General features: G+C 31.3%; 1 protein-coding gene across 6 annotated transcripts in view; it reads right to left on the reverse strand.

Moving 5' to 3' along the window:
- The window catches only part of LOC145690290 (protein turtle-like), a 614,494-nt gene that overhangs the window by 20,369 nt on the left and 582,049 nt on the right, over positions 1 to 12,076 (reverse strand). The gene's annotated exons all lie outside the window — the stretch shown is intronic.

Raw genomic sequence — 12,076 nt, forward strand, 5'->3', positions numbered from 1 at the left:
ATACCCAACCCAAAACCTCTAGTTTGCTTCCAAACTCTAGGCTTCCTTTCTTCCCGGTTAGCTTGCTTGGAGCTCTGTCGGAATTCCCAACCTCAATCACTTAGCTTGCTCGGAGCTCTATGACTCTTAAACCCCTCTCTGCTTGCTTCGGAGCATTGGGGATTCCCAATCCACTTCACCTAGCTTGTTCGGAGCTCTGTATAGATCCCTCCCTAAGCTGCTCGGGCCTTGGGTCATCTTTCTCTACCTTACATTAGAGAAGTTACATCATTTTAGTATTACTGTAAAATACTGTTTATAGAGGATTTTTTAAATAATAAAAACCGGTAATGCAAGATAAAAACCGGACTATAATTTACTCTACCAAGCTCTACCTACCCCTACACAGGGAGAACTTTACAACATACATTATAGCATAAAATTTAATAGTCATGTACAAAATCAGGTTTAGGTATGTCAAAGCAAATATAAAACATTGTGCCATTTCTAAGGGAAGTGTGAAGAAATGTATCTGTATAAGGAAATACATAACTATTTATTTCGTGCAGGTGTTTTACACACGCATTTCTGTCAAGCGACTTACGGGCTTTCCTGTATTATTCAATTTTAGGAAGAGCTCTTTTAAAGAAATACGAAAGAAATAATTATTTCAACACATTTTATGTTTTTGTTTTAAATTCTTTCATATCGTATGTGCATAACGTAGAGCACATAATGATTTCGTGAAAAAACTAAAGTGCAATATATTTAAAGCGTTCTCTTCTCGTTTTCTGAGAGAGTATAGAAGTTTCTTTGTATTACTATTACACAATCACTCTCACACTTACACAAAATGGAATCATAAAATAACGCCGACACACAAATGTGCTGATTTTAGCTATTTGGCAAGCATTTTACAGGCTATAGCATTAAGTATAAAGGCTAGCTAGCTTTTTAGCCTAAGGAATACAAACTGATTAATTTGTTTAAAATATAACGATAGCTGTTGTACAAAGAAATTATCAGAAATAATGGTACAAAACTTACTCGATATGCTTCTGAATATAAAATATCAATATTGCCTTCATAATATTTCATTTCAACATACAAAACGTTAGAAGAAAGCAAGGTGAAAAGTAAAAAAATCTGCTCAGAACCACCATTGTTGATGAAAGGTTTACAAATAAGAACGTCAATAGAAGGCTCACTTCTGGTGTGGTTCCTTACTCTATCCCAACCCATGTCAAGTGAGTTTGGGTGAAGAAATATCGTGTGCGTGGGTCTTCTCGGGGTTCACTTCCATCATTCCACCATCATCATCCATCTCAAATCGGAGGACGCAAAATCAAAAATAAAATTTAAAAATAAGAACATCAGAACATACAAATCGTCTTCTGGTAACACGGACTAGGTTGGCGCAAAACTAAGCTGTGTGCAATAATCTGTATCAGATTAGGATGGGGAAATACATAATTCAACAAGTCGGTGCAACTTGTCACACAGCTCGCCAAACTTTGAACTTATTGCACGAAAAGTTCCCCGAACGCGCTCTGTCAAGACATAATGATGTGAACTGGAACTCTCGTTCTTGGATTTTTCTCTATGGTATTGTATTGTCTTAAGTCTTAAATCTAAATGAAAAGAAATCTTAACCTTAGTTTTTCAATAAACTTCTACAAAAGATGAAAAGTAGAAATTAAAAATAAAAAAATCAATATCTTCTCATGGAAAACACCTTCCAACAGGTAAGATAAGAAGATGAAAAATTAAGCTATGCTATAACAAGAGAGGTAGATTTGCTTTGTTTATAACAACTTATAGAAACTAGTGCTTCATATTTCATTCTGGATGGAGAACGGCCATATCATTTTAATATTTTTACAAAATTTTACATATACATAAACCTTTCTTACACTCAATACAAACGCTTAACACTTTTTAAGGTTTGTCTTCAATACCATACTCTCTGAGTCAATAGTTTCAATGACTTAATTTTTTTTCTATCATTAGCGTCATTTCCTTCCTCCAAAGTTCTTTAGATCATATGCTGTCCAATTTTGTTCATTCTGTTTCTCAATTTGTAGTTTTTTTCTTTTTAATGCTTCTTTTCGTTTTTAGATATGTTTAGTTACGAACTGGTCCAACAGCCGCATACACTGACTTTTGAGCAATTAATGAATCTTCTAAAATATCCCTCACCAAACATTCTCTATTTCAGCTATTCATCACTGTGATAGAAAAATCCTACACCACAGGTCTAATGTCTTGACTTTTTCTCGACTTTCTTGACCTATCTGACAATTTCTTGACTTTTTTGGACTTTATTACTGTTTTGACTGATATGAGAATAAGCCGCGAATAATCTGTGAACTCAAAATGAACATTGGATGCACTATTGCTAATTTACCGCGCAATATATATGCAAAAGTGCTGCAAAATTGGATCTCTAAAATCCATTTCACCTACCAAAGCACAAAAAGGCATGATATCTTCCAACTGTAATGCCATTGATTGCTTTTCACAATAATCATCATATCAATAATAATACCATTTGTAGTTTTCAGTCTATCTCATTTTAAAGTTTTGACGTTCTTATTGGTAAACCTGATAATCCTCATGTTGTTCTAGGTAGATTTTATTCATCCCTTATATCTTCTTCCACCTTGGTCGTGTTTGAACAATATTCTACATGTAGGAACAAAAATATAGAGTTAAAATATTGAAATTTTGTATTTGGAAGCATCTCAAGTGATTTTCGTATCAGTAGAGCTATTTTTTTTATTTTTTTTATTTTTTTATTTTTTTATTTTATTTATTTATTTTTTTTAAAGAAGTCGGATTGTGGTACAATTTTACTTTCAAACAGCTAATATGAAAATTTTTATATCGTATCGGATAATTTTCATTCCATCGTAAATTTGAAACTTTTTTTTTAGATTGTAAGTAATGATTAATTATAGACATTACATCTGTAATATAATAGAGATATATTTAATCTATATAACAGATTTATAAAAGCAACGAAAAACTTCAACATCTCTTCGTTAAATGCAAGGCGTACAGATAAAATCAAACAGATAGTCCGTCTAGGGACAATAAAACTTTCATTTAGTGACTTTGTAACGTACCTAGCAATGAAATGAAATGTAGAAATAAATACAATTCCCATACGAGGATGTAATGGTTTACTTTTGTATTAATGCAAAAATTAGGTTACGTAAATTTATTTTTATGCCAAGTGTTTTTTTTTTTTTTTTTTTTTTTTTTTTTTTTTTGCACGCGTAGTAAATTATATGCTTGTCAGTTTCTCTCTTTCTCTATTTATCTCAGAAGAATAGACAAAACTTTATGCTGAATAGTTCGAGAAAAAAAAGAACACACTGAATAATAAATTCGGAATGTATTCAAGAAAATCAACTTTCTCTTAGTTTTTCTAGAAATTTGAAAAACTTTTTCGGCCGCCTAATTCATTCGAAGCTTTTTTTACAGCTTACAGAACATGTCATATGTGTGTTAAATATCACGTGTATTACGGACAGAAATTCACACTCACACACAACAAACAAGAACACAGTTTACACGGGTGTTTTCTACACACGAGGTGTTCAAAGCGTGCCCATAGCTTGTCTAGTGTAGTGAGTGGAGCTTTCCTTTACAAAATAATAATAAAGAAGAGTATTGTAGCTTTTGTTACATTATTATAACTGGTTCCAGTCAATTCCACTAAGATCCATTGTTGTAAGATGAACACTGTAATAGAAATACAAGGAGAGATATGAATAGATCCAAACCCATTAGTTTTATCCCTCTAAAAACTTCATTCGCTGTAAACCTTTCCGCCACCAAGAGGAAAAGGACAGAATTTTCCCAATCATGTTCACTACTGATTAAACCGTTATACTTAGTTTCAAAGATAAACTTTATCAACACTTAGCCGACAGAATGTGTACTAAAAAGGTATCAAGTGGTAATAGTGTGGAGGAAAAAATATTATATAAGTATACAACAAGGTAATCAAGGCAGTTGTGGAAAGAGCAGAGTATATGGAGAGTCATAACCAATTTCTACCTTCATATTTTGTGGTATCAAAAGATAAGCGTTTTCGTATAATTACTGCTCTTTCAATGAATCAAATGCCTAAAGGAAATGCTGTAAACATGCTATCAATCTCATAAAATATAAAAGAAATAAGATCATGTATATTTAAAATCAAAACCAAATAAGCATGATGTCGAAACTCTAGGTAGACAAACTGTTAAGAAACCCAGGAAGTGTTTTTCTTATATATATATATATATATATATATATATATATATATATATATATATATGTGTGTGTGTGTGTGTGTGTATTTACAACAAAACAATTGTATTGATTAGTACTTGTATCTGTAAATGTATAAAGCTTCTTCAAAACATAGCATGTCCTTTTATACAATTCAAACTACGTACGTGGAAAGTATAAAACATTATCCTTCTAAAACTAAAGTAGCAAGAAAACGTAAATTGTATGTTGTTGTCTATGTTTATTACGGTATACAATCAGTTAATTATGATGTCCCCGTAAAATTTATACGAGAATACATGCTACCCTTTGAAAGTAGCTTTTCTAAAACGAATGTGAGGGCCATGCTTGTTTTCACATTTGAAACGCAAGTGCGCATGTACAAACACTGATCGCACACTGTACTGAACAAGCACTATTGGTGAGTCTCCTAAAGTTATTTCGTGCTTTTCCAATTTTGTCCTTACTCAGTAAATTATTTCATCATTCATGTATTTATCATCCTCCTCCTTAATCTGTAAGCAACACATGAAGGCAAAAATGCGTAGGTGGTATGCTTCCCTAATATTCTTAATGGGCATAACACTAAATTAAATGCTATGAACAAACAGATGGTTTTTATTTAGGTGACCACTTTTAGATATATTACGGCGTTGCAATGGCCTCTGTTTCTGCCTTTTTAAGTGAGAGTTTCATACCTCTTCTTCAAAGAAGTTTCCTATTATCTGGCGATATTAGGTCGGGACCACACGTATATCAAAGACACTCGTGTTAACATTCCGATTTGTATAAATATTCTCTAGACATAAACCATACTTTCGAGAGTCGGTTTGTCATTTTACCGCGACCTCATACGAGGGGATATCAGAAAGTTTTAATTATCATAAAGAAGTTATACAGATATTTACATGAAACTTTTTGTGCGTAATCAGTGTCATTTCTATGCTTACTTGTGTAAATATCAAATATGCGTCTAAAGTAATTTTCTTTCCACGGGCCGTAGAAGACATCAACCTGCATGATGAACAAATTTGAAGCCCGAAGTGTCAAAGTTCCTCCATTTGAAGAGCAACGACGCACGCCAATTCCACGACGAAATGAAAGCTGTCTGTGGAGATGAAAGCTGTCTATGGGGATCTGTGGAATATGACACAATTGTGAGATGGAAATAGAACTTTCAAAATGGTCACATGTTCCTCACAGACGAGCCACCAGCAGGGAGAACCTCAATTAAGGATGATCTTGCCATGGTAAAGAAAGTGGAGGCCGTTATTCTCGAAGACCATGACGGATCGACCATTAAAATAATGATACTGGACTAAGTTATGTAAGTACGTGGAGGATTATTCATGAGGAACTGCACATAAATAAGGTGTCTGCACGACGGGTTCCTCGCTTGTTAATACCTCTTCAGAAGCAAACTCTTTGCCACGACCACTAGTTAGACTATGAACCTTTGTGCATCCACCCTATTCGCCTGATCTTGCGCTAAGTGACTACTTCCTGTTTCCCGAAATGAAGAAACCACTTCGTGGTCGGCGATTTGACGACTGAGAGGATGTCATTTTCGAAGTGGAACAGTGATTTTCGAGCAAATCGGAGGACTTCTACAAAAAAAAAAAAAAAAAAAAAAAAAAAAAAGGCTTGAAAAAGGTGAAGAAACGCTTGGAAAAATGTGTGACTCTCCAGGGAGGCTACGTGAAGAAGAACTAATTTTGACCAATTACAGTGAGTATTGCATGTTTTTCCTTTCATGATGATAATTAAAAGTTTTGGATACACCCTCGTATTTTCAACCCACGCTTAAATAAACGAAGTCTATTATTCTATTATGCATATAATATCACTTTGATAACGCACCGTAATTGAAAAGAAAAACATTTAATTGCCTTTTATGTAAAGCATGTAGTACATAAAACCTAACTGAAACTCAACAGTAAGCTAAAAAATGTTCACAACTCATAAGCGAAGAGTGAGCTGTAAGCCCATAGATGTTTATTGCACTAAAACAGTTAACTGTGTATTCTATAATTTTAATAAACGTTTATGCAATGTTGGATATATATATATATATATATATATATATATGTATGTATGTATGTATGTAAGAATGAATCGAGAACTACGTAATTTCAACTGCCAAACTTCGGTAGTCAATAAGCATACGAAGTTCAATTTATTTCAATTGAAATGGATTTTTTTTATATACTCCAAAACATGGTATTTTGGGTAAACCAAAATTTCAACAATCCCTGAATTCATACGATATACAGTTCACTAATGTAAGGAATTTTGGTTAGAATATGAAGCAGATATCTATGGAGGAAGATAACAAATGAAAAAAAAATGGACTGAAGCAGATGTGATTTACAATAGGTTTGCTATTAGTGTTCATCAATACCTTTTTCTTAAGTAATTTTAATATATTTGTTATATGCAATTTTAGATATATCTATCATTCAAAGTATTCCATTTATCGCATTGTTCTCATTCTGCTTTCTGCACTTCAACGTTCAGCGAAATTATGATACTGTAAATTTGGAAATTGAATTGTTGGAAAAATTCTGTCCATTATTAAAGCTAAACCCACATGGAAATATATAATCATGCTGCTTGAAAAAAAGAAAGGAAAATGAAGGTTGACTTTTATATAGAGCTGGAAGCAAGAATCTAGCGGTTTTATATTGTAAAATATAACCTTACTCTGTGTGTAGGGAAGTTAGTATTTATCCAGAGTACTGGATGAAGTACTACGCATGTTCCGATAGGTATCAGAGTGCACCCTACAGGAAGACAAATGCACATAGTTATGCCCTGATTTATCATCTATTCTTCCTTGTCTTTATGCATTTTATTTTAATAGTTAAAAAAATAATAAAATAAAATAAAAAAATATTTATAATAACGAAACATTTCTAGTGCCAATTGCTGATTTTCATATCCGTCGAATAGATATATATGTAAAGTAGCTAACATAATAATAGAACTAGGACAAAATATAGCTCTAGAAGTACGGCTACAATATTACTTTTCTTATGTTAACGCCTAGAATATAAATTCTATTATCTAAATATGAACTTCTCAAATTCAAATGAAGAAAATGTTCAATCTATGAAGAAAATATCCTTAGAGACAAGATGTTCGAATTAAATATTGTCAGTTTGCAGAGCAATACTATTTGTGTATATATATATATATATATTGCCACATTATATATTTTCAATCTGTATTTCTTTATTTAAATGGCTACAATTTTTTCTCTATTTTGGAAAATAAAGAAAAGATATGTACGAATCAATGACAACTATTCCATTATTTAAAAAAAAAAAAAAAAAAAAAAACTAGTAACGTAACAAAAAGAGTAGTTTAGTTCCAGTATTTAAAATTAAGAAAGTGAATATTTTGCAACGCGAAGATAATTTAATTTTATTTTAGTATTTCTCATGTAGAAATTAAATATAGTTTATTAACTGAAACTTATTTCAATGTGAATTTACTAACAACTCATTTTGTTATCTGTTTTATTGTAAAATTTCTGATTACAATAGAATATTAATGTACTTTATAAAACACCCAAGGAATGTAATTTTATTATTAATTATTAGTAAAGTTATCCATCTTCAACAAATATAATTCATTCAAACCACTTGCCAAGCTTACATTATAGTATGAGCTTACGTTCAAGACATTTATGATCTCTTTTCATTTCCAAAATATCTATTGTTGCAATATAATTAAAATATCACATTTTAAGATGGAGTGAAACATATATTAGTAATTTTAAAATATTATACTATTGTTTTTTTTCTTCTAATTTAACAGACCAACGATCAAGCATGAAATGAATAAACAATTCTGCATAATAATGCTATTTTCTTAGGTTTCTTCTTTTAAGTTCCCGGAAGTGTTATGATTCAGCAGAAAATGCAAACTGTTCACGCTTTTCTGAATAATTTCTTTTATGTTTCTCTTTAGACATTATGTAAAGAATTCAAAATTAGAAAGATATGGTAATTTCACTTTATTTAGCATTTCATTACTTTTATAACACGAGGATTTGAAAATAAAAGCAATAAAACTCTTGATGTACGTAACTAATTTATCTTTTAACAATTTCATAGAAAAAAATGTTCTTTCTTAATTAAGAATTCTACTTAATTTCAAAAATCTTCATTGTATGAGGAAATTATGGACAATCTAAGATATGAATAATGTAACAAGGAACAAAATAAATTCTAGAAATTTTGGATATATGCAAAATACAAACGTGCAATAACACTGCTAGATTTTTTTTTAATGTATAAGAGAATGATTTAATAAGTAAAGCAGACCTTTTGCTGTGTAAACTTAGTAATCTTTTACATTTCTTTAAAACAATAGGATTGCTTTGCCACTTATTATTTTTCTAGTCTCCATATTTATTTACACGTTTCTTCCAGCAATACATCAAGACATCTATATCAGCATAGAAAAAAATCAATTTCAAACACCTGATGTCATGACATAATCGTTTTCTGAACTTTGTTGTCCACTGTAAGTTATCTGCTACCCAGTGGCTCTTTAACAGTTCGAATATATGAAAATCACTAGTTGCCAGATCGAAGGTATACATCATTATAAATGGTGAACAAGCTTGGTAGGATAGATCGCTACATGTCTTGCACATCTGTTCTGGTGTTATCGATCTCATTGTTTTGAATTCAAATTCATTTCTGTGACATAGTATTAGCACTATATATCTCAACACACTGGTAATGAATTTCAGCTGGTAATAAGTCATTCAGACACAAAAATCAAATCACATTACCCACTTCAGAGACTGACTGTGCTTCCGTTAGCACCGTCATTTCACAACTAATGTTAGAGAATGTTTTGTCATAAGGTGTAATCTAACGATCACGCGGAAAGAAACAGAGGCCAACTTGTTCCTGTCTGGTAAACAATTGCAATGACACAGGAAACATTAACCTCTGTATGAGGTGTCTGTTACCTTGCTTATGGAACTTATATAGTCCGGAGTTTAACTGCCTTTTCAGCATAATCAACTTGACACATGATTACAGCTTAACGTGGAATTTGATCCACATATTTTCGGAATCGTGGATCAAATCCGAAACAACTATATGGATTATTTATCGAAATATACTTCGTACAGTAAATAAAATTTAAATCTAAGTTGGTAAAAAAAAGTATCAAAATAATGGAGTCCTAAAAATGACATATCCCCCTATTCTATTAAACTGTACACTAACATTACAGATAGTGCTAATACAAGGGTTAAAAGTTTTTGAACAGAATGTCCTAGGACAAATTAGAAACAACAGTAACTTATAGATTAAATCATTATAGATCATTTCGGGCAGCCTTCGGATATATTTAAGTACTCAAAAAAGCAATTTAAACAATATTTAAGAATTATACAAGATACCAGATACTCTTTAAAATCTTACGTTACAACTCGCAATTAGTCGTCTACATTAAATTTATAATAAGTATCAAACGTTGTATAATTCTTATTTATAGTTTAATTACATGCCTGATAGCATTTGTTTCACTTCTTTAGTTTTCTAAACTTCCTCTTTATGCCCAATGAGAAAACTGGAAACCTAAACAGTTTCTCATTAAATGCTATTGTGATCGCCATAATTATAACATACACCTGTTTTGTTATAACCCTCATAAAAGAAGATCAAAATTTTCGGATAGTTATTCTTAGAGAAAACCATTAAACATATGGTTTGTCAGAATGAAATATCTTCACTCTAATGCAAACATGCAACTGTTAAGCCTGAAAACTGAAGTCTTTACTTCTTTATCCATGTTCATAATAATCATTACCATTATTATTGCGTGCATATAGGAGGGAAAAGAGAAAGATAGAAAAGAAAATAATCTTCCCGACATATACCACCTTATTTTTCGCAATCACCAGATTATGGAACTTCTCCAAACTTTAAAATATTTTTACAAAGCTCTTATTCTACTTACCATACATCTTTCTTGTAGTCGTCCTTGTATTTCATTTTTTTAAAAAAAATATTTTTTTAAATAGATAAAATGAGCAGTAAAACCTACCTATTATACACCAGTAGGTTCCACGCTGGCGATGTGCAAAGAGAAATTTGGTTAATTGATGTAAAAGAACATACGTTAGAAAGATGTATCTGTTTGTGTGTGTGTTGCCTAATACACCTTAACTGCCTTACTCCCCTTTATAATGGCAGATCTTCACTTCACAGACTTAAGAAAGAGGAAAATACGTAGGCAGATCTAACGCATAATGAAAAGTACCATGAATATATACAGACGACGTAGGGGTTCATCATCTGTGCATAGCCGTCATTTTTTGCATTAGACCTACGCTACTGAAAGAATAGAATAGAGAAGAAAGCGGAACAGGCAAAGAGCGGAAAGATACAAAGAAGACAGCAGAAGGCTAAGAAAAAAAAAACGTTCTACGCTCCCAGTAACAACAGAAAACACATTCATGCTGTTTAGTTATATGTTAGAAGAACGAACTCTTCAAAAATTCATGCTACGTATTTACAAAGACACATATGATAAACTAAAATAATTTTGTTAAAGTTTTCGTATTGCTTATACGCACAGGTACATAAATATAAAATAAAATTAATAGAATTACATTTTAGTGTATATTATTTTGTTCCTTTTCCGATCAACTCGACTTCATAAGTTTCTGAAATCTTCATCAGAGGTGATAGTTTTAGTAGAAAATTCGAGTTTATATATATATATATATATATATATATATACAACATACTTCTTGTTTCCCGTCTTGATTTCGGATTTTTAATGTCGAATATATAGAAATATCCTGAATTCTTGTTATCTGATGTGTGCTAAATTTGACGTAACAGATGATGATAACCTGATTGATTTTTTTAAAGAAAAACATTGTTGACACTATTAAACACTACTAAAGTCGGCCACATTTGTATCAATGTTGTAAATTTCCAATTCTATCTAAATACTATTTTGACGTATGGTGAATTCCTTATTTTGAATCTCGAATTGAATTTATATATTTCGACTTCAATAGTTTATTATGTCATTCCATTTTTGTCCAAAGTTCTTTATCTAGTTTTAATTTATGTTCTTTAGTTCTAATTAAATACGATTCGTAAAGAGATATTTTCAGGGCAGTTACCTTGTTGATATTTGCTCAGTTTACATAAGATGTTTGGATAATTCTGACACTGCTTTTCATTATGTTTTGAATCTCCAGAAATTTGTGAAGCAGAAATTGATCACAAAAGTAACAAAATAATACGCACTGAAAGGTAATTCTATTAATTTTAGTATATACGAGTAATAATAAAATAGTTTTACTTCCAATTTTACGTTGAAATTCTGACTTTTGGAATGTGCAGACAGTGTTATTAACTATATGCTTGTTAATCGAGCAATTTGTTATTTTATATACATATGTATATAATCACAAACAAATATACAAATATCCTAATGATCTGCTTTTTGCACAATAAGCATATACGGTACAGATAAATAACTTCCGTAGAATACGAATACAGTTTCATACACAATCACTTCTATCTTCCAAATTTTTCATATATTAGTAGCAACTTCCAGGTGTTTCGGATATGTCTGTGCTAATTAACACTAGAGACTTTCAATTAAGTTAAAATAGCACAAACCATAACTAAGGAATAGTAATTAAAGTGGCTATTTTTGAACGATAAAAGCACATGGTAGGCTTTTTAATCCTTCAGAAACGGCTTTTAAGACATGTTCGAGGTAATAAATTAGGTAGGAAACAAACTGTTAATCTTCTTTA

The sequence above is a fragment of the Thermobia domestica genome, chromosome 7 (genome assembly GCF_964235325.1).
Source record: "Thermobia domestica chromosome 7, izTheDome1.hap1.1, whole genome shotgun sequence".
In the NCBI taxonomy this organism is placed as follows: Eukaryota; Metazoa; Arthropoda; class Insecta; order Zygentoma; family Lepismatidae; genus Thermobia; species Thermobia domestica.